The following is a 22,627-nucleotide window of genomic DNA, read 5'->3' on the forward strand; positions in this document are numbered from 1 at the left end:
AAAGCCTTCTTCTGCGGCTATTCAGTGGCCTCGGACCCAGCGAGCTCAGGCTGCCCCCAGGCCCGCCACCACCGAGGTCTCTGAGCTAGATCCAGGGACTTTCGAAGGGGAAAGGGGCGAGAACATGCAGAGTCGGACAAATGGGCCGCTCTGCGGCGTTCCTGACTTCGAAGATGGACAGTTCTGGCCCCACGGAGGACCCAAGGGAGAGCAGTAGGAGCCACCGCTGGGGATGTCACTCTGCAAGGCAGCCGGACCGCAGGGAGGGTCTCATGAGTTCCGGCACCGTGAGTGCCCTAGCCTCCCTTTCGCCCCAAGGGACAAAAGTGCCCAGGGCGCCCTGAATCCAGAAGGGAACCTAGGCGCCCAGTAAGGTCCCCGCTGCACGCGGTGTGGAGGGCAGGGGCGAGGAGCGGGCGTGTGATGAACTTGCCTAGAGGTTTGAGGTGTCAGCGTTTTGTTTTGGGGATAACCACCAGACCGAAATCAGAACATTTTCCAGGGAGCCCTGAGCTCCCACTTCCGAGCCCAGGCCTTCGCCGGTGGCTAGGTGAACCCGCACGGGACTCACCCTCTTTGGGTGTTGGTTTTCCCCGACTGCTGGGGAGGCTTTGAAGCCGCCAAAGTTCCGCGCCTGCTGCAGGCGCCAAGTGTGGGCGTTGTCTATCGGGTCTCAGCCCGAGCTGCGGTTGAGTTTCTTTCTCCACAGCACAAAGATTCGCGGTGGCTCCAGGCCTCCCTCAGCCTTCCGAAACTGCTACTTCCCTCTGGAGGCGCCCGGGTCCCGCCGCAGCCTCACCTACAGCCCCAGCCCCTCTTACCACAACCAACTTGCCCGCCGCCGCAGCCCGTCGCCTTCTGCCCCGGGCTGCGGCTATTGGACCGTGGCGGTGGGGCGGAGTCCGAAGCTCCGCACCGCCCTCCGCAGCCACCAGCCCTGGCGCCACTACGATTGGCTGCAGAGTCCACCGGTCACGTGGTAGGTGCCCCGCCCCGCGGGGCCGGCCCGGGCTGACTCCTCCCCTCCCACCGTCCGGTCCCGCCTCCCTCCGGAGCCGGCGGAGCCGGGTCTGCTCAGCCAGGCTGTCCTCCTCATTCGCTGAGCAGGTTCATGAATTGTCAGAGCGCTCCCGGCCGCTGCCGAACCGGGTGGCCGCTGGGCTGGCCGTGTTCCCTCTGAGGTGCCTGCCTGAGCCGATGTGCCTCGGTCGGCTGACGAGAGAGCAGTCGCTGTTTAAGGACAACTTGGGATTCAGGACCCGCAGCCGAAGCGTTGGTTTGCGATCGGGACTCCGCGACGAGGGTGAGTGGCGGCGCGCAGACGAGAGGCTCCTCTCGGAGCTGTTTGGCTAGCTGGGGAACTGGACGCGTCCTGGCGCTAGTCGGTCCGTCGGTCCGAGGGTGGCCGCTGTGGGGAGGACAGGGCTGGGAAGAATTTACTTCTCGTCAGAGTCCCTACTCCCGAACTTCTTGTTTCAAAGCGTCGCAACTCGGCTCGGGACGCGACTCTGCGTTCACACGAACTTGGCGTGTTGTAATTGCCATCACTAGGTGGGCCAAGGGACACGTCCCCTGGCTCTCCGCGGCGGCGACACGCGCGCTGGGGGCAGCCTCTGTGTCCAGGTTCCTAGATGGCTTGCGGATGGGTTGCTGAAAAATAAACCCGCGCCGGAGGCAGTGCGCTACGGTAACCTCGGGTCCGCGACTGATCAATAGCCTGAGCGAGGGATCATCCGGTTCAGGTTGGGTCTATGGCAGTCAGAGAACTAAAGTGACCAGCAAGGTTCAGTAGCTGGGGCTTCAGTCCTTTGCAGTTGCTGAAAGGAAATGACAGCACAGATATTAAACTTTGGAAAGTCATTACTTTCTACTAGCACTTGAATCCACATCATCTGTAAGGTGTGTCCGAAGACTTCGTTACAACCTTGGGGGAGCTACTGTCTGCCCCAGTTCCCGGAGCCCCAGAGAATACAAGGCCAGACCGTGAAATGAAACACGAGGCTGGTCAGTTGGTGTTTGCTTGAGCACCTGTGTGTTTAAGTGATGAAGTTGTGACAGGAACTGACAACAGGATTTAAGGTTAAACCTGACACTTCATTTGTGATTCAGTCTGGGGTAGATTTAAAATCTTAATGATCTGGAGTAAAAGCAGCTGGTTTTCCGAGGGCAGTTACCTACATGCCTTTTATTTGTGTGACTAAATAGAATTGAGTACAATATTTTCTTACAAAATTCTTATTCCATGTGAATGAGAGCTGAAGTTAGAGATGGGCACAGAATTTGGGAATATTTTGATCTTTGAAAATATATCAAAATATTGAGATATACAGTTATCCATGTGTGTATATGCATATGTAGATGTGCACGTGTGTACATACGTGTGTGCATAAAATTGGCAGGTGAATGAAGTAGAAGTATACTGAGAGGAAACAACCTTGAACTTCCCTTGGGTGGAGAGATGTACCTCTGATCTGTGGGGTAAATAATGGGTGTGTGTAAGTATGTCTGGATCTGCCTAGTCTGTCTGGGTCAGTGTATGTCCATGAACTTTATGAGCATTCAGTTCAATCCACTCGGTGTAGATTCCCCATTCCTGTTTTACAGACCAGCAGCTGCCAGCTGACCCATCTGTTAAAACAGAACGTGTACACTTCAGTGCAAGCCCTAGCATGGAGCATTGGTAGGGGCAACCCTTAGTAGAAACAACACGCTGCAACAAAGCCTGCATCTCAAGTTCTCTTTTTATTCAATATTCAGCCTAAACTTGTGATTTGGATGAGGAAGAAAAAGAGTGCTTGACTCTTCAGAAATGGCAAACTACAATTTGTGAAAATATGATAGCCGTGATTTGGGGACGGGGAGTTTACAGGAGGAGGAAAATCCCTCTAGAAAAGAAATGTGGTGCTTGTCACATCACCATGCAACACTGGTTTACTGCTTTGCAGTAGCATGTATTTCATGTGTTCTTTTGCTTCGTAAGAGAATGCATTACTACTGAATTGGTTTGCACTAAAAAAAAAAAAATCCTTAATAGAAGTAAACTGAACAATATAGTGGAGGCTATTTAATCTACTAGAGTTAAGACTGCCTTAGTAATCTGGATGAAACATATTTTTAGGAATTTATAACTTGGATATAAATTCATAGTCAGCCTAATCACTAGTTTCAAGAGTTCACAACTTATAGTTTAAACAATAATTAAAAACCTTTATCACAAAAATTCTGATGAGTTAAAGGATATGGGAGTGGTTTAACAGCTTAATAAATTTCTGCGGCCAAATTACTGATACTTTACAAATCTATAAATTCCTTTAATAGCATAATTATTTTTGGTGACAAAATAAAGCCAATATTTTTGTGAAGCATGGTTGATATTTCCCAATAATTTTGTGCTCATAATTGTATTTTAATAATGGTGTTCATTATATGATGCAGAATAAACTGCAATGATTCTTAAGAACTCATCTCAAGAAGTATTGTTTTTATTTTTACGGTACTTAAACATTTTGGGGAAAATATGCAAATCCCTAATCTGTGAGTGTCTTTCAATTACATGGTCATAATAATTCTCTTGCCTTGATATGGATCATCTGAGTCACCTGGGTTGTTCCTTAGAAATTCATTTCACAGGCTGGATTTCAGTCTCTAGGATTCCAGTCTGGGGTGGGACTTAGGAACCTGCATTTTTAACAAGCACCCCCAGGTGATTCTTGATATAAAAAAACTATATAGTCTCTAAGTTGATTTAACAAATTTTTTTTTCCAAAATTTCCAGGTGGTATTTACTGGCCTTATGAAATTTATGGGTAATGCTTTAGTTCTCGGTCCTCAACAATGGTGCCTTTTGTCCTATGTTCAGAAGTGTTTTGAAAGCCTAGGTCATCCTTATTCTAGGTTAGCCCCAATTCTAAGGAAGTTTGGGGAAGCAAGGTAATTTGAGACCCTGTCCCAGTCTTAGTCCTTCTATTCTCTACTCCAGGTCTAGTCGGCCCCTGGGGTGCTTTGGGGTGACTTTGCCAGTCCCAACTCACACTGCTGGACATTTCTCCTTGGAGGGTAGAAGAATCCTACTCCTTAGGGGCCACCTTTGACACTTTGAGGGGCTAGAACCTCAGCAGGGCTGGTACCGATTTACCTGAGGTCAAGGATCTTCTTGGGGAGCTGTAGCTGGTTTGCCTCTCTCTCAGGAGTGTCCCAAGCCAACCACCCAGAGGCCCAGCAAGTCTTATTTTCAGAAAGTCATCTTAGAAGATGTCCAGTTAATTGGGTACATAGATTTTCTCAGCATCTCAGCAGAATTGATTGCTATCTCTCTTTTTAAACCAATGTGAATTTTTATTTATTGATTATTGGCTATTTGTTTTTTATGTATAGTTTGATATCAATGTTTGAATTCTGTTCTCCCATTTCAGACTGGCATAATCCTCAGTTTAAGACTCCTAGATAAGGTTTAAAAGAGAGAGGATCTATGAGAAGTTATGTCCTTCACTCTTTCTACCATCTAAATATCTAAAAAACCAAATGACTTCTCAGAGGTCAGCAGTACCCAGAATATTTACTTCTCTGATGGCAAAAGGATGTGGGTAAGCTGGGAAACTGAACTTGGATTGTTCCAGGCCACTGCATCATTACGGGGATTTTTACAGAGCAATTTCTCTTTTAAGGAGCACTTGGCAGGCATGTTTATAGGTCACTTATCTTAACAATCCTTTGAGTATGATGATTGTTTTTCCCCACTTTGTTACAGATGAGCAAACAGCAACCACAAAAGGATAATAATATTTAGATCCTGTCTTTCACATTCAAAGATGACACCAATAACTGAGAAGTTGGACTTGTGTTTTGAATTGTTGTTATTTAGCATCATGGTGAGATGATAAAGTTATTCTTAGTCATTTATACCATCTACAGAGTTTCAGTTATTTTTTTACCTTTAATTTTTTTATATTGAATATGACCTTGGAACAGTTTTCTTTAGAAAGCTTACTACCACATACGATAATTGGTTCAATGACCCTGACCTTAACCAGCCAGGCTTGACCCACAATGGCAAATAATTTGCTAAAGGTCATAGAACACAATGGCAGTAAAGCCTATATGTAGAATTTTTTAGGTCCAATATTTTAGACCTGTACTGTTTGTCTGTTGAGTCATGCTGCTAATAATGTTTTTAGGCTGGCAGGATAGAGTTGCTTATATTTATTTCACTTGCCCAGCTTCTGTATGATTGGAAGGACCTAGAAAATTTTAAAAGCCTAAGGTAAAGTCTCAGCCCCTGATTATACAACGGGACTAGTTTGTGCCTAGTTAAAAATGACAGTAGAATGCTACTTTTCTTGGAACTGGGTCATAGGTCATTGCAAGCTTCTAAGCAATAATTTTGCAATTCTGGTCTTGTGGGGGGTTGTTATTGTTTTTTGTTTTGTTTTGTTTCACCCATGGCAAAATCTATTTATAAAAAATTCACTGTCAAGTCAGTCTACCCTTGTAACAGCTCCTAATATTAAAATTTTAGCCACAGTTCTCCAAAATTCTCCTCAAACTCTTACCTTCACTTTGGCTTCTTGTGTCCAATAACATCTTCTAATATAGAACAGGCATTGAGCTGTAGAAGTTTTACACTAGCTTTAACTTTATGGGTTTAACTATAACAATAGTAAGAAAAAATAAAAAGGGTAATACTAAAGTCATGTTGATAAGTGTATCATGTTAGATATTCCCAGCTTATAGTTTCCGTGGGAAATTTAAGTTCCAGATGAATGAAGTGACAGATGCACTCATCTGTGACATTACAGACACACTTCTGGGGCAGACTGAGAAATGACTGAAGACAGCATCCTGGGTGACAGAAGAAAAACAAATGTTAAGCACTGAGAAAAGAGTTGGCAAAAAGTGAAGGGTCAGCCGTGGGATGGAATGGGGAGAGTGGTGGGAAAAAAATACCTCCAGCAAAATGCCAGACTGGGTGGTAAGAAATTTATAGAGGTGCTGATGGTTTGGGGATTCTTGGGGGCATTGATTCTGTTTTATTATTGTCTTCACAATCCACTTGCCCTGCTTGCGTTAAATAATTTATTATAGCAGCAGGCCTTCCGCTGGTTAGTTTCTTTTTTTCTAACTTTTCCCTTCTCATCTCTGGGTCTAATCAGAGGCATATAAAATAGTGTGGCTGCTCCGGAGTACTTAGGAAAACCCATGATCAATATCACTATGCTACATTATAAAGCCATGACTGTGCCTTTCTATTTTGCTGTGTTCTTCCCTGTTGTATTTAAAACAGTATCTGTGTTTTAAACAATACTTTATTAATCTTTGCACAGTGAGACTTCTGGGCTTATTCTTCTTGGCTGGAGCTATCTTTTAAGCAATCCATCATTAGAACACCATTAATCTAATGATGTATTTATTGCTCACTATTGCAGCACTGGCAAGAAACCCAGTATGGTTCTAAAAATTTGATTAAAAAGAAATCAAGTTTTTGCAGGGCGTAGCCATCCAATTATATTAGCAGCTGCCAAGTCTATTTTATGCTAAAACACACACACACATATTTTAAGTGAGCAAAATGTGATCTTTTCAAAAGCTTTTTAAAACATTTTACTCTGAAATTAGTTGAACAGGAAGATGCCTCATAGGCCCTGGCCAGGTAGCTGAGTTGGTTAGGGTTGTCATCCTGATACGTGAAGGTTGCCTGGCACTCCGAGAAGCAGCCCATGAATGCACAAATGGGCGGAACGGCAAGCTGATCTCTCCTCACCACCCCCATCTTTCTTGCTCTATCTTTCTCTCTCTTTCCCCACCCCTTCCCTTCCCTCTCAAAAATCAAATTAAAAAGAAAAAGATGCCTTGTAATTAGAAAAATCATGAGCGCACTCCCCACCTCATCCAAAATTAAGGTATTTTTTTCAGATTATACTCCTGGACACTAAAATAAGTAGATCTACTTAATCGATAATTTGGGTGATGAGAACTAGCTCCCAGTCCTTTAACCGTCTTCAAGATAATCATTACAAATCAGAATGAACTTAAATTAATTAATAAATAGTGGTAGAGTATCTATCACGGGTCGTACCTCTTCTCTGCTTAGTAAACTCAAAATGCAGTTCAAGCATTAACGTCTGTGGGAAAGTTTCCCATGTCCGTCATGGGCCTGCTTGCGTACTGCCAGCAGAGCCTTTAAGGGCAGAGACCACCCTCTGGACAGGGAGCTCCTTAAGGGCAGAGGCCACACCTTTCATCCTCTGGCTTCTCAGGAAGTAGATCTAAGTGCGCTACAGAACTTCAGGTGAACACTTGCAAGGCCTTAAAAGAACATGGCAAAGCTATTCACCAAAGGTTTGAATGGTAGTCAATAACTGAATCCCAGTGCCAGTCTTTCAACTTTAGCACCAATCTCAGCAGTTCTTCTAAGTATCATCTATTCCTGCCTCCTCATCTTCAAAGTCCTGCCTTGCTTCGTTCCTGCCTTGCCTCCTTCTCGTTCCTGCCTTGCCTCCTTGCCACCACCTCGCTGTTGTGTCTTCATCAGGAATATCTTCAACTGTCTCCCTAGCCTAGTCCTCCTCCCCTGGTTCTTTTTTTATTCCCATATCTCTTGTCATGTCTTGAAGAGGCAGCTAACCTGTGGGCCCACTTTGACACATGGATCATTCTCACATATCTTTTGAAATCTCAGATGGCTTGGCCTTTCCCCACCCAGTGGAGGTGACTAGCTAGCTATGGCTGTGGGGGGGTTGGGGGCCTTGGAGGAACAAGACAGTGCAGAGCCTAGAGGCTGCTAATATCCAAAGCTGAGCATAACGGGGGAATGACATCTGTTACATGAAGCTTTCTGAAAAATAAAAAATCCAACAGATTTTTATTTCAGAGACTTTCATAATGCTTTTCATTTATAAATCCCCTTTTGTTCAGAAAGTGCCCCCTACATAGTCATTTTTATGACATAATCTGATGGCTTAGGTAAGCACCAGTTCTTGCTCAGGGCAGGGTCACTGCGGTGGTGTACAGATCGTGTGTCCAGGTGAAGTTTATGGATCTGCTTGAATTGAGCATGACTGCCTGAGGCCGGGGCCATTAGGATAGCCTTTTTTGTAGGTCTCCGCAGGCTCTAAATTACTATAAGAGATCAAGGACCCCTATTTTCTGTCTCATCTGGGAGACTAAGCCTCACTTAACATAGGTGCTTTCTTCTCCTATCTGCCAAGAAAATATCATTAGAAAATTCAGCGATTACCGCTAAAAGTTATATAGATGTCCAAGGCAACAAAGAAGGTGAGCAACCCTGGATTAGGTCATGGACTCAAACACTGGTTTCTTCTGGACCTTGTAAGTCAGGAGCACCTGTTCCTGCAAATCCAGGGCTCTGCTTTCACCTCGGAGCTGGGGCCTGGAAGGACTGGAGGAAGGCCCCAGTGAGGGTTAGTGGCAAAGGTCTGTGGAATGCGAATACATTGCTCACCCCCACCCCTGCAGTCAGTGGTCGTCCTCTCTGGGGTCCATTTTCTCACGTTTGCTTTTAGGTGTCCCAAATACCAAATCTTCCTCTTAGACTTTGTGCGTATGTCACACAAACAGAGATTCTCACGGAAAGTTCTCATCTTTAACATACATTTCCCTAATTTCAACTTTTCTTCTTCATTTAGCCCCACCCTCCATTGATGTTTTCCCTTCTTTCCCATTCTCCTTCTGTTCTGGTAAGAACTCTGCTTCAGGAAAGTTCTATCATAATCAGTATTACGGTTAATCTTATCCCCGAGGAAGTAAGTGCATTTTTGGACATTTTCAGAGGACTTTCTTAGAGCATTCTAGTGTGTTTTTCTGATGCCAAGAAAAAGATGACAATAAGGTGGCTTCTCCTCTCTGGAATATTACATGTTCTGACAGCCTTACGCAGTGCGAAAGTAATTAGCCTCATATAACCTCAGTTTTTACCAGCCTTACCGTGCTTGCCAGACATCCCCCTTACCCTCCTATTCATTCTTACCACCTCCTGTGTCATTTTAATCATTAAAAAACAAGATCACAAGTCTCTGCTAGCAAGAAATATTCATCACAACCAAGGAGAGGACCCTTTCTACAAAAACCAAAGCAGGTCCCCACAGAATGGGAAACAGAAGGGCAGGGCCACTCTTGATTTCTTTAAAAACAGAGCATGTAGATCAGGGATGTCAAACTCATTTTCACCAGGGGCCACATCAGCCTCGCGGTTGTCTTCTAAGGGCCGATGTAATTGTAGGACTGTGTAAATGTAACTGCTCCTTAACAGTTAAGTGAGAGCTTGGTACTGTCGCCAGGTAGAAAAAGGTGCCAGGCCAGATAAAACAAGGTGGAGGGCCAGATTTGGCATGTGGGCCTTGTGTTTGCCACCTGTGATGTAGATTGATGTACCTTTCCTTGGTAAGGTCTTACTTTGCTGTTCTCATTAACCATGGCTTATGTCTTTTGGGTTTACTGCCTTGTAGCAATTGCCTATAGTTGTCACTTTTTTTCCCCCTTTAGAATTATTTCCAGTGAGTGTTTGTTTTCTCTCCTACAGTTATTTTATTTATTTTTGGTATTTCAGGCTTCTTTTCGTGATCTGCCTCTTTGAGCTGGGTTGTTTCTAACCTCTCCAGACATTCTTCTAGCACTTTCCTACCCCTGACAACATCTCACAGTTAGGTACCAGCCTCACATTGAATGAATTTCCGTTTTTGCTGCAGATTAGTAATGAAGACACTAAGTGGAATTCTGATAGTGACCCTTTCAAGAGCTAAGGCACCATTTATATCCTGCTTTAATTATGGTCTCTTAGAAAATTTTCCCGTTATAATGTTCACCCCATCTTCTAAGTAATGTTTTTTTCAAATACTATACAAAATTATGAAATCTGTGTGCATTACATTTCCTGCTCTCCATTATGTGCTAAATTTACAATTCTATAATTTTCCAGTGGGAAAATGCTTATAAGACTGGAATGGTTAATTTAGTTTCAAGCCATACTGCTTTTTTGCCTATTGCCAACCATTAGAGGTTCAGTCAGTCTTTCTTTTACTTCATTCCCAACCCCCACAAGCAGCTCTCCGAATGGTAATTCCACTCCATCCCTTCCTTCCACAGTCAGTTACTATCTATGCTTTTTTTGGTAACATGGGTATCATCTTTTATTGGTCCCTAGTATTTTCAACTCTAAAATAATTCTACATAGCTGAAAAAAGAAAACATAGGCATTGTCCTTTGACAGTCATGGTATTTCCCTCCTGTTTTTCAGGCATGTCTAACTCCTGACTACAAATTACAGTATCGCACCTCTGCGCTGGTGTGCTTCTGCCCCTTAATCCTCCGGTCCCAGTGGAATGTGAAGCTGCTCCTACTTCTTTTACATCTGCCCTGTGCCTGGGATCTGGGCTAGTCCTTCGTGGTCTCTGTTGGAATTCTTGTCATTGGATAAGGCCTCACAATTGGTAGCCTTCTAGAACAAAAGACCAGTGAATGGTGCACTTAGGTATTGGGAAGGGGAGGAACAGGTGTCCCAGGCGAGCAAGAGGTGAAAGTCAACGTTTTTAAACAGATAGAGAAAGCTAAAGATAGAGAGACCATTTGGTACCAGCTATCTATGCCAAAGTACCATCTTCTGGCTGTGATTTCTAGGGTGTTTTCTCCTTGGGCTTTTCTGGTTGACTGTTCCAGTGTTGTTGATTAAAATTCTGTATCACCCCATATCCACGATTGTTGGAGTTTTCTGAGCTAAAGTCAGAAATCCTAATTCCATTTCTAAACCATCCCAGAGACCAAAAAAAAAAAGTGATATTGTTGAATGGAAATGTCCCACTAGGAGACCTTCTGCACAAAACTCAAGACCCCAATTCAAAGTAACATTAGCAGTAAGGCGAGTGTATTATCTATGTGGGAAGTAGGGCAGGTGGCAGGACTGTTTGATTCAGTGACACAATGGTATAACCAAGGATGCAGGTTCCTCTCATCTCTCTGCCTCTGTTGTCCTCACAGACCAGTTCACCCTCAGACTGGTTCTTTTCTTGTTTGCAAGGTGGCTATGGTCTTCCAGATGTCACTGGCAGGCATGTCAATATCTAGAGCACAGAAAATGGATATCTCCTTCCAGGTCTCTTTTTGAAGAATATGAAAACATGACTAAGAAGAATCTGAGTAGACCTCTCTTCTCAACAGGATCGAGTGCCCATCTCTGAATTGGTCACTAGTGAGAAGAGTGACCATCATTGCCTGAGGAAGAAAGGAGGTGAATTTGAACAGACTCAGGATTCTGTTAATAGGAAAGAATTATTGGGTTGGCCAAAAAGTCCGTATGGTTGTGTCAGTAAAATAAAAGACGTGTTTTAATTTTCACCAATAATTTTATTGATTTGGATATTTTGAGTATGTCGGCTAGCTCCCATGCGGTATAACATCAACTATTCTCAATTAATGTCTCGATTTGATCGCTATCAACCTCATCTCATCTACCTGACCACAGAGTACCATCCAGTGAGAAATCTTCAGCCCAGAACTTCACAAACCACTTTTGATATGTTCGATTGGTCACAGCACCTTCTCCATATACTGCACAAATCATTTTCGGCATTGCAGTTGCATTTTTACCTATCTTGAAATAATAAAGCATAATATGCCAAAATATTGTATATCTTCTTCCATCTTCAGTATTAAAATGGCTACACAAAAATTCTCCCTGGCTGGCGTAGCTCAGTGGATTGAGCGCGGGCCTTCAAACCAGATGATCTCAGTTCGATTTCCAGTCAGGGCACATGCCTGGGTTGCAGGCCAATTCCCAGCAGGGGACTCACGAGAGGCAACCATACATTGACATTTCTCTCCCTCTCTCCTTCCCTTTCCTTCTAAAGATAAATAAATAAAATCTTAAAAAAAATTTTTTTTTTAAATTGGGAACACATTTTTAAAAATTCACCAATTTTGATAAGTTTTCTTCTTAAATTCACACTGGTATAACAGTGGTCACAATACAATCTAACAAAATTTTTCAAATGAAGTTAAAGACAACTAAGTGCTACTAGAGCCATCTTATAGAAAAAATCAAATGAACTTTTTGGCCAACGTAATATGTGTGTGGGAGTGAGGGAGCAATAGATGTTAGCAGGCAACTGTAAGTGTCTACTACATTTCATGACTTGGAAAGTAACTGCAAAATTCCCCGACTGCTGTGTAGTTGGTAGGTACTGTGAACTACATGAGCTACACATTTCTGGACACAAAATGTTAATGCTAATTTGACAGGGAGGAAAAAGCCATAGTGAAGACTAATTAAGGACAGAGAAATGAGCCAAGATCAATAATTATTCTGATTAGAACCACAATAAACCCTAATGAATCTGAATGTATTAATTTATGTCTATTCGTACTCTATAAGTAAATGATCTTTACTGAGTATAAAAGATTAAAATAATTTGCTTATTTCTCAATAATTCTATATTTCTGATATGTTATTTTGCAGTGTAGGTCTATTTGAATGTAAAACTGTCATTTTGGTTTTTTTTACATATCACAGCATTAATAATAGTGATAATTACTGCCTTGACTGGTATGGCTTAGTGCATTGGGTATCATCCCACAAACAAACGTTGCAGGCCAGGTCCCTGGTTGGGGGTGTGTGAGAGGCAACGGATGGATGCTTCTCTCACACATCGATATTTCTCTCCCTCTCTCTAAAAATAAATAACATTCTTTTAAAAATAATAGTAATTATTGATGATTGTAACTGGCCATTATTTATTAAGTGCTCTTTTATAAATTAGGAACTTAGCATCCAAGAGGAGCTAGTAATTTGCCTAGGTCCCATGGCTACTGAGTGGATACGCTAGGACTTAGGCCCAGGTTCACCTGCTCATGGCCCCTTTCTGCTTTCCATGGCTTCCCTTTGCCTTACAAGATAGTCCCAAGACTACTACAAGGCCTGAGTGGCGGCTGAGCCCTGCCCATCTCTTGACCTCATTACTTACCGTCTTGCCTCATTCCAATCACACTAGCTTCCTGTTGTTTTTTTGATAAGCCAGTTCCATTCCTACCTCTGACCCCGTTCCCTCTGATTGGATCACCCAGTCTCGGTTTGTCTGGCTATGTCTTTTCCATTAAGGGGCCCTCCTCATAGGCGCCTCTCAGGACTATCCCATCTGATCTGTGTAGGAGGCCCCCACTGCCAACCCCAGTTCTCTGTTTCTTCCCTATTTTTGTGTTCTTTATGGTGCTTGTCACAATCCTATTTTGTGTACCTGGTTTTGCCTTTCTCCTCCACTCGTAGATAAGTTCCATGAGGGCAGAGACCCTGGCTGTATTCGTAAAATGAATGAACAAGCAAGCAAGTTAATGAAGAAATGAATATTTAGAAGTTTTGACATTAATTCAGCCAGTCAATTGACATTAATGCAGTCAATTAATAATTCAGTCAGTCTTTATTACTGACAGTGGGATGTAAGGCATCCCTACTTACAGTCGGATGCCAATTGTCATTTAAGCTGAGTCTATGTATTTTAGCTTTTTTCCTATAAAACTTGACAATGACAAAATTCTGTTTTTCTTTCTTTCTTTGAAGGTAACATAAGATAGAGATATCAAAGTTATTTAGAGAAAAGATAGATTTACTACAGTAGAATTACATGAGCTCAAAGAGCTTGGTACAAGAGGGAAATCTGAGTAATACTTAATTTAACTAGTTTTTATGTTGATTATAGTTTTAAGGATGCTAGCTCCTTTAGTTGGGTATAAACCCTTAAAAAGATAAATTATAAATTAGCAGAATTATAATTGCATGATAATTTGCAATAGCAAATTCACTTACAATAAAACTGTTTTCTCTGCTTACGAATTGTTTTTTATTTGAACTCACGTATCTACTAAAATGATTTGTTCTTAGAACTCAGTTATTCTGAGGACATTATAAAGGTGAAAATTGAAAAATAGCTTTACCTCACATGTTAATTTGAAAGGAATTGACAGATGAAGCTGAATACCCTCCTCCGAAGTCCCCCTTCTCTAGCATTCAACTTGGGACTTTTTCCCCTAGAGTACGTGCTTTTGTGTTCATTCTTTCCCTGTCGATCTGAGGGTGGTTTGTGAGCCATTTTTTTTTTTTGAGGCTTGTTGTGTGACTTTACCACTCAACTAAATAAATCATCATTTCAACTTTGACAAAAACGTCACATTTCCCTCCTAGCTGCTCCATTGTCCTGGGTCCTTTCCCAGGTGACCTTGCAAGTTGCAGAGTCTTTCTCTGTGCAGATTATCCGTCCAAACCCAGTTGACACTCTTTTGCCTTCTCAGGTCCCTGCTGTCACAGAAACCTGTTAGAACCACCTACTATGAAATGTACTTCTCAGCCAAACCCCCTGTATCAGATTGCCGAAAGCAGATCTAAATTTTAAGGTGACTAGAATACATCTATATTTGAGAATAATTTTTAACCTGGTTCCTTCCAGATTGCTTTTATGTTTTGCATCAGCAACAAGTCAGGAAAAAACTGAAGGGAGAACTCTGAAAGGAAAAAGGATGTTTTGATGTTCACATTGTACTTTCTTCCTGAGTATTTTGGCGGGGACCTCCTTCTTCCTCACTTTAGAACTTCGGTAGCTAGGGGTATATGACTGGGTGAGAACCCATCAAGACCAAGGCAGCAATAAGATCCGTAATTAAAGAGCTGGATCAGTGTATCATTATTAAGTTGGACAGGTGCATGGTCTACGTAAGCTCTTGAGAGCCTGCCTTTAACAGGGTAGTTTTCATGTGCAGTAGATTGGGCCTTTTAAGACTCAAAAAGACCTTTTTTTTTTCTTTCTTGCTAAGCTGTGTGGGTGGGAAACAGCATGAGGTTATGGGAAATGTATAGTAAAAGCAGTAGCAATGAGAAAGAATCCCTACTGGGTATGCACATGGCTGGAATATTTCCTAAGTGCTTGGGGTGAGGGGGTGGCAGTGAGGTTTCCTTGGCAGAGGCAAAGTAGAACATGTGCCTTTTTCATGTGTGAACACTGTGCTTTGAAAGGTTCTTTGTGATTCACAGAAGCAGCTGCTTTTGAGCTGGTATAGCCACAGAGTTTTGGAGACTCACATAAATAGGTGTATTGCAGGCTCCTGACATCTGTTTTGGAGATTTGGTTGAGTGATTAGAATTTGCTTATTCATAAGTGACATGGAACAAGTATTCTTCTTTAGAGTGTTAGGCCCATTAGGGTTTGTGAATAAAAGCTAACGAAAAAAACCACAACATTTTGAACAGTATTTGCTATGTTACATACATACATAAATTTGTAACAATGACTTTCTTCTTAATTTTGAAAACTACATATGACAGTTTTACTTTGCCTGGTAAATCAACTTTCCTGAGTTACTCTCAGATTTTTTTTGTAATGTAAGGCTTTCTTGCTAGGTATTCATAATCTTATTGTGCATATTATGGGTGAGTTTTATTTTGCCCATAGTTTTAACTAACAAATCCTATTGTTTTGTGTTTTGGCACACTTCTATTCCATTTCTGAATGTTAGTTTTTTCCTATTCTTCTATCCTTATTAATAAGTTATTCTCACTTTTCAAAGGATTTCAAACCTAAGTAATACCAGCAGTATTGCTTCCTATCATTTTCAACAGACTCAGTTTTGTTCAGTTCTTCAAACAAGATAAGTAACTAGGACATGATTATTTCACTCTTTGACAGATGGTTTTCAATTTATTAGATACTAACATAATCTAGCATTTTTCACAGGTTGCTTTTTTTTTAAGTGAAAGCTTTGTTTTTAATGGGCTATCATTATTGTGTTTCTAAATGACAAAGCAAAAAAATTTACCACAAAATAAGACTAATGTGGATATCTTGAACTGGAAGCCATTGGAAATGTTTCATGGCTATACTTTGTGCTAAATATAAAAATAATTGTATTTCCCATGTGTGAGCATCAAAAGCCCCGGTTGGAAAATCACATGGTTTAGCAAGTAGGTCACTATTGATGGTAGAACAGGAGACAGGAAATGTTACAGCTAAGATTAGAGGCCCAAGCAATATGTCTCACCATGCTAGCTGCATTGTTCATCCTAAGAAGTGGAGGGACTCAACATGGTGTAATGAACTTTAGCCCAATTCAAAAGAATTAGCGAGGATAGCCTTTTAATCTGTCATCCCTTTGTTTCTAGTTAACGCACTTTCCCCGTGGGTAAAGGAACTGAACTACTTGGGTTTGCACATTGGCAGACCTCTGAATACCAATTAAAATGGCAACCTTTACATTCCGAAAGTATAAATGGAAGTAGTAATCAACTATATGCAGTTATGTCCATAGATTTACCTGGTGTTTGAAATCACTAACAATAAATTAGCAACCAGTCAAAAATGAATTCTCTTAACATCTCATTTATCTCAGAGAACAGACTGACAGCTGTCAGAGGGGAGGCTGGTTGAGGACGGGGTGAAAAAGGTGAAGGAATTAAGCAAAAATTAAAAACAAACAAACAAACAAAACAAAACCCTCACAGACACAGAGAACAGTATGGTGATGACCAGAGGGAAAGGTGGGTGGGGAAGGTGGAAGAGGGTAAAGGGAGGATCACATGGTGACGGAAGGAGACCCGACTTTGGGTGGTAAATACACAATTATGGAGCTGTACACTGGAAACCTATATAACTTTATTAACCAATGTCACCCCACTAAATTCAATTAAATTTTTTTAAATAAAAAATAAAATCCATAAAAAATAGTATTTATCTTCCTATTTGAAGGTGAGGTAGGAATATGGGGGGAAAGAACACTTTTAGGGGATCCAGTTACCTTTGCTTTTTCTTTTTTGGGGCAATAGGAGGAAAATTTATTATTTACAGGTGGGACTTTTCACCACAGAAGGTACCTAATTGTTGCATACAATTGCATAGTCTAGTTTTTAAATAAGAGGCTAGAGAGGAAAAGCAGCGTTCTCCTGTGTGTGCCCCAGTGAAAGAGAATACCTTATTTGGGGGGGCCAGGCCAAGACAGGGTGGCCTTGGATTCTGAGAGCAGCCATCCCCCACACACTAGATTAAGCAGTTGAACACAAGCCCAAAGAGCCAGCGGTTACTTGGATGAGTAGATGGAGGCCTGCCGAGGTGACTGAATTTGAATATGTCATGAGAGCATTGAGTATTCATTCACTTCCAGCGTAGAGTCCTTCAGAAAAGTACCCTGGCTTATGGAATCCAGGTATTGTGCACGGATAGTGTTATTGCCTGAACCCCAGAGGCCTTTTCTAGGCCCCTGTTTTCAGGGGTCATTAATGCCGATGAAAACACTCTGCTTTGAACTAGGATTATTTCATGCAGGTTATAAATTTCAAGAGAGGAGGTGGTTTGGAGACTCGATGGAAAGAGCATTTTGACAGTGCTTTAGTGTTTATTCCTTCTGTAGTATAAACACAGAGCCTAGATGTTATGCCTGGTGCAGGGACAGGAGGCTGGGAAGGGAGTTGGAAGCACAGCTCCCACGGAATTTCTGCTGGGGTGAAACTACTGGAGTGGTTTCTAATTGGCGGTAAGAGGTCTGTTGGCTTCTGCCTGGAGAAAATACAAGTCTTGTGGCAGTTAGGCCGAGTTGCACCACTGGTTGTGCCTGGTCCTCACTCCTAGTGAAGCCAGTCGTTTGGCCCAGCTGATTTTCTAGGCCTCTGTCGGAGAATGCCACTTGGCAGGATAATCTTGGAATATGTGTGGGGTGCCTGATGTTTGCTTTGAAAATCTTTGAAAGATCCCTTTTCTAGTTTCAAAAATGTATGAATAACTAATAAATCCTTAAATCTTTTTATGTCTTATGGAACTCTTTACCACCTTATGAAATTGGCTATGTAATTTCAGTTGCTGCAATGAGATTTCTCTTTGATTCCAGTGTGAGTGACCCGATGGCCAGGTCCCCCATGCTGCTTCGACCCCGGTCGGAGCCCTGAGCATGGTGCTGGCTCTGCCTCTGCCTGCAGGTGGAAGTACAGTGAGTTACCAGTCTCCTTCCTGAGCCTTATGATCCTCTCCTGGGAAAGGAACAGAAAACTGTGTCATTTTCGTGGATTTTGTTCCAGTGTTGACACTATATGATTCTATTCACCTTTCAAACCTGTTTGTCTTTTTTTTTTCCTTTTTGTAGAGAAAAAAATGTGAAATTTTCTAGTTGGTAACTTTTCATTGTAAAGCTAGTACTCAGCAGGGTGGCTGCTGAAGTTGCTGGTTGTTTTTTTTTTTTTTTACCTGTGTTGTATGGAAGAACTCAGATACAATTTGTCTGATCACAAATTCCGAGCAAGAGTAACCGATAGTGACTAGTTGTTAGTTTCATGTAAGAAGAAGCAAGACTTTTGAGGGGCAAGGGTTGGGGCAGTTTGGATTGGTGGGGTGTGGAGGATCTAATTTCATAGGAAAATAGAGGCAGGGAGTAGAGTATGCAAACATGTAACAGGAATCCAGTCACGATTCACAGTCAGTAACCTCTGCCCTTTCATATAAGAAATATAATACCAGTGCTTGTAATCCTGTGTGCAAGGAAGTAGCATCAATAAAAACTTCATTCACACGGGCCCTCTTGACACTTTCTAAAAGGCTTGATGAACAGCTATTATAATTTTAACTGAGATACAAATAACCTCTTATTATTGTTAGTTTCTCTGATGACAGATAATGTTGGTAGAATCTCTAAAATACAGAAAACAACCTAGATTGGATTATTTTTCTTGTTGCCTTTATTTTTGTTAACAGAACTTTTTTCTATATTCTCTACACCTCCCTTTCCTCAAACACAGACAGAACTGATCAAGTTAACTTCTTGAGGGGGAGTTATCCTTACCTTTTGTGAAAGACTCTCTGGTTGTGAGAATGGTTGACCTCTGAAAGGAATCACAGGCTTTGGAATCTCCTTTGTAGAAGTTCTCGAAGAAGAAAAGAGAAGCTAGTTTTCTCGGGGAGGAAATTTGACTGAACAAATTCTGACAATCCACTTTTGGTCCTATCTTTCTTGATTTTAAAACTTACCTCTATTGTTGTTAGTGCCTTAAGAGATTTTATTACGGGCAACAAATCATTTCTTCTAGATGTTTATGACTGTCCTTTCAGACTCTTGAAATAGGCTTTGGCCACCGGACTGGGCTGCCTGGCCTGCTGCCTGGCACGTGACTTTGTTAGCACTGGCTGCGTTCAAGCACCCTGGACTTCCTGAGCTCCTGCCCCTCAGCGTGGCAGTTGTAGAAAACCACATTCAAAGGAAATAATCCAGGTGATAAAAGACTCTAAATTTAGAAAACTCTTCCCTTCCATATAAGAGAACACAATGTGTTTCTTGGTCCCACACAAAATAGAACTGTCCAGAAAAACAACCATGAAAACACATGACCCCGTCACTTTCCTCCCACTTGCAGCTGTCAAGGCTTCCAAGTGAAATTCGTGTGTGCCGAATAATTTTGCAACACCTCACAGTCACATGTTTTAGTGTCTGTTGAGGCTGAAAACCGTCCGGCCATTTGAGGGGTATGTCATTATAGCCTGGTGTGGAGGCAGGCACTTGGGAGCCTCACCCAGTCCTGCGTGGAGTCCACCTGACTGCCTTCTAGGTGCCAGCAGGAGACAACCCGCCCAGGTAATCTGCCTGCGTTCCTCGCTCAGTGGGCTTTTGGTTGGAGGGTTTCTCTGGAGCTACCAGGAAACAGAAATTCAGGGATTATCCAGGAGTTCTTTGAGCAAATAATGATCAAGGGCCCTTCTCGCAGAACATCCATTAATTTTTAATTTTTTGAGTTGCAGATGGCACTAGAGATTATCTTGATCTGGGTAATCTCTAGCTTGCAAAATAAACCACTGGGGTGTGGGGAGAAAACACTAGAACTTCTATTTATTTTTAATACGGTGAAAATAAGAAAAATTAATTTGTATTAGTATATATGAGTTGACATTTGCACACCCTCCCCTGTTCTTTAGGTCAGAAGGCCCCGTGTTCTGAGGGAGGAGTGGGTTTCCCTCAAGAAGGAGGGCTTGACACCAGTGCCCTCCCCTGCCCATAGCATGTTGCATTGTGTTTGTATGTGTCCGGTCCAGTTAATTTGTGGAATATTAATTTGTTTCAGTTAAACTAGCCCCCAACAATAACAAATTAAACAAGAAAAGTAGCCTAAAAAGATTCTGGCAAAAACAAAAACCAAAATGCAGATTGCAGAGAACGCTAATTGTACGAGTGAGCGCAAGGGAACAGGATGAAATGGAGGAGTTAATGCTATGACTCTAGGACAAGCTTGTTGTTAGTCATCTTATGAGTTAAAAAAACAATACTAATATAATCCATTCTGACCCCAAGGTTAGCCCCTGCATCTCAAAACTATCAAGACAACTAACAAAATTAGGATTTACAGCTACTGTTATTAAGAATGCACATATTGGAAGGAAGTGTATACTTTGTCTTGAGAAGTTTCCTAATGGAAATAATGAAGGTACCATAATGAAAAAAAATGGAGAATAACCTCTACAGTTTTAAAAATCCAGTGTTTAAATGTATTTATTTATCTTCATAAAATTTTATTAAACTAGTGTTTTGAAGCTTCTTGTGGAGTGTGTTACTTGTATGCAAAAGTTAAAAGCCACGTATCTTTAGGAAACACTTGTTCTTTTACCTAACACAAGACCAGATAAGATAATATGTTGGAAGCTATCTATCTGACTGTCTGTCAGAAAATGCTGTCAAAAGTATTGTTGAAGATATTGAAATTTTGAAGAAACAATTATTGTATTAAAACAAGTTATGGAGGGCAAAAGACTTGTTTTACATTTGTAAGTTGTTAGTTCTAACCTATTGTATTTGTTTATTTCTGTTTCACCAATGAAATATACTAAGTGATTCTTTTTGGTGAGCTACCACTGGATGAGATTTATTTACAATCTTTATGAAAATGTTTTATGAAAAAAATCGAGTAGCATTTCATTTTAAGAAGCATCTGTTTCATTCTAAGGCATGGTTAGAAGAGATAAATTTGTTCACTGCATCATTCATTAGCACGCTAGTGCAGCCAGGATGTTGAAGCCAGAGGTAAACAAAATTCTACATGATGTTACTTTATCGTTAATTTTATAAAAACAGACCTTGAATATACAGTGTGGTAGAAAACTTAATACAATATTTCATATTAGGTTGAGAAAGCATCATGAACTTTGTACCTCACAGGGGTTTGCTGTTTATCTTGTTGAAAATTACTTATTCAAGAGTTCTTAAACTTACAGATAAGTTATATTTATTTTTCTTCTTATAAAAAGGAAAGGTTTCCATATTTTGTTAATTGTTTCTATGATAACAAGAAAACTCAGTAGAGTACTATCTAGAGGTCATTTTTTGAAAAACGGAAGCATAATTAATTTGTCCTTCTAAGAATAAATAAGAAGATAACTGAATTTTAAAGAAACTCCTATTATAGATAGAACATTGTTTAGAAGTATCTGGGAATATTTACATTATATGTGATTTCACTGCCTAAAACTGTAACAGCCATTAAAACCCAGCTATGTAAAATAAATTGAACTTAGAACCAGACCTTCCAATTAACATATTGCAAATAATTAAACCTAGATTTTCAAACATGAAGCATGTTGTATCATATTGCTCTTAATATAATGATTATTAGTAAAGACAACGGGTTCATACTCTTAGACATTTTAAATATAATAAATATTTAAGCGGTTAAAAAACTGTGGGACATTTACACAGTGGAATACTACTTGGCCATGAAAAAGAAAGGACTCTTACCTTTTGCAACAGCATGGATGGACCTGGAGGGTATTATGTAAGTGAAATAAGCCAGTTAGAGAAGACAAGTTCCATATGGTTTCACTTAAATGTGTAAAATAGTGAACAAAATAAACTATCAAACAAAATAGAAGCAGAGTCATATGTACAGAGAACAGACTGACAGCTGTCGGAGGGGAAAGGGATTGGGAGGCTGGATGAAAAAGGTAAAGCAATTAAGCAAAAAAAAACAAAAATAAAACTGATAGACACAGACAACAACATGGTGATTGCCAGAGGTAAGAGCAGGTGGAGGGGAGTTAGAAGAGGATATAGCGGGGATAAATAGTGAAGGAAGGAGACTTGACTTAGGGTGGTAAACACACAATACAATATACAGATGATGTGTTATAGAATTGTACACCTGAAACCGATGCCATTTTATTAACCAATGTCACCCCAATGAATTCCATAAAAATTTAAAAATAAATAAATAACATTTTAAAGTATTGTTTATTGCATATTTATCTTGTATTTCTGTCACTTTGATCTTTGTTTTGCCATGTACCTAATATAGTTCATGTGTACATATCTAGTACATGAGCAGGGTATGCATGTTCAAAATCTTTTTAATATTGGGATTCCTAATTCAGGATTGTTGGAGACTGCTGCCAAAGATTCTTAAAACTTTGGGGGACAGGAACAGTCACAGGTTCCTTGAAACAACAGAAGATATATATCCTCTTCTCAGAAAAATTATGTACACATTCCAGCAAATAAAATTTTGCCCAGAACTTCAGGGAGATCACATGCCCCCTGATGGCTGCTGCCATGCACTCCACTAAACCCCCCGGATGGGGACATGAATGCCCTAAGCAGTATGCGACATACCCAGGGTCACACGGTG

General features: G+C 41.2%; 1 protein-coding gene across 1 annotated transcript in view; it reads left to right on the forward strand.

The window, feature by feature from the left end:
• Positions 1-1,034: 1,034 nt before the first annotated feature.
• Positions 1,035-22,627, forward strand: part of MARCHF3 (membrane associated ring-CH-type finger 3) — a 144,594-nt gene continuing 123,001 nt past the window's right edge. Inside the window, exon 1 of the mRNA XM_037028553.1 lies at positions 1,035-1,303. The gene's annotated coding sequence lies outside the window, so the exon portion shown is untranslated. The remainder of the gene's footprint in view (positions 1,304-22,627) is intronic.

The sequence above is a fragment of the Sturnira hondurensis genome, unplaced genomic scaffold (genome assembly GCF_014824575.4).
Source record: "Sturnira hondurensis isolate 20B ecotype Veracruz unplaced genomic scaffold, ASM1482457v3 Scaffold0001509, whole genome shotgun sequence".
Lineage (NCBI taxonomy): Eukaryota > Metazoa > Chordata > Mammalia > Chiroptera > Phyllostomidae > Sturnira > Sturnira hondurensis.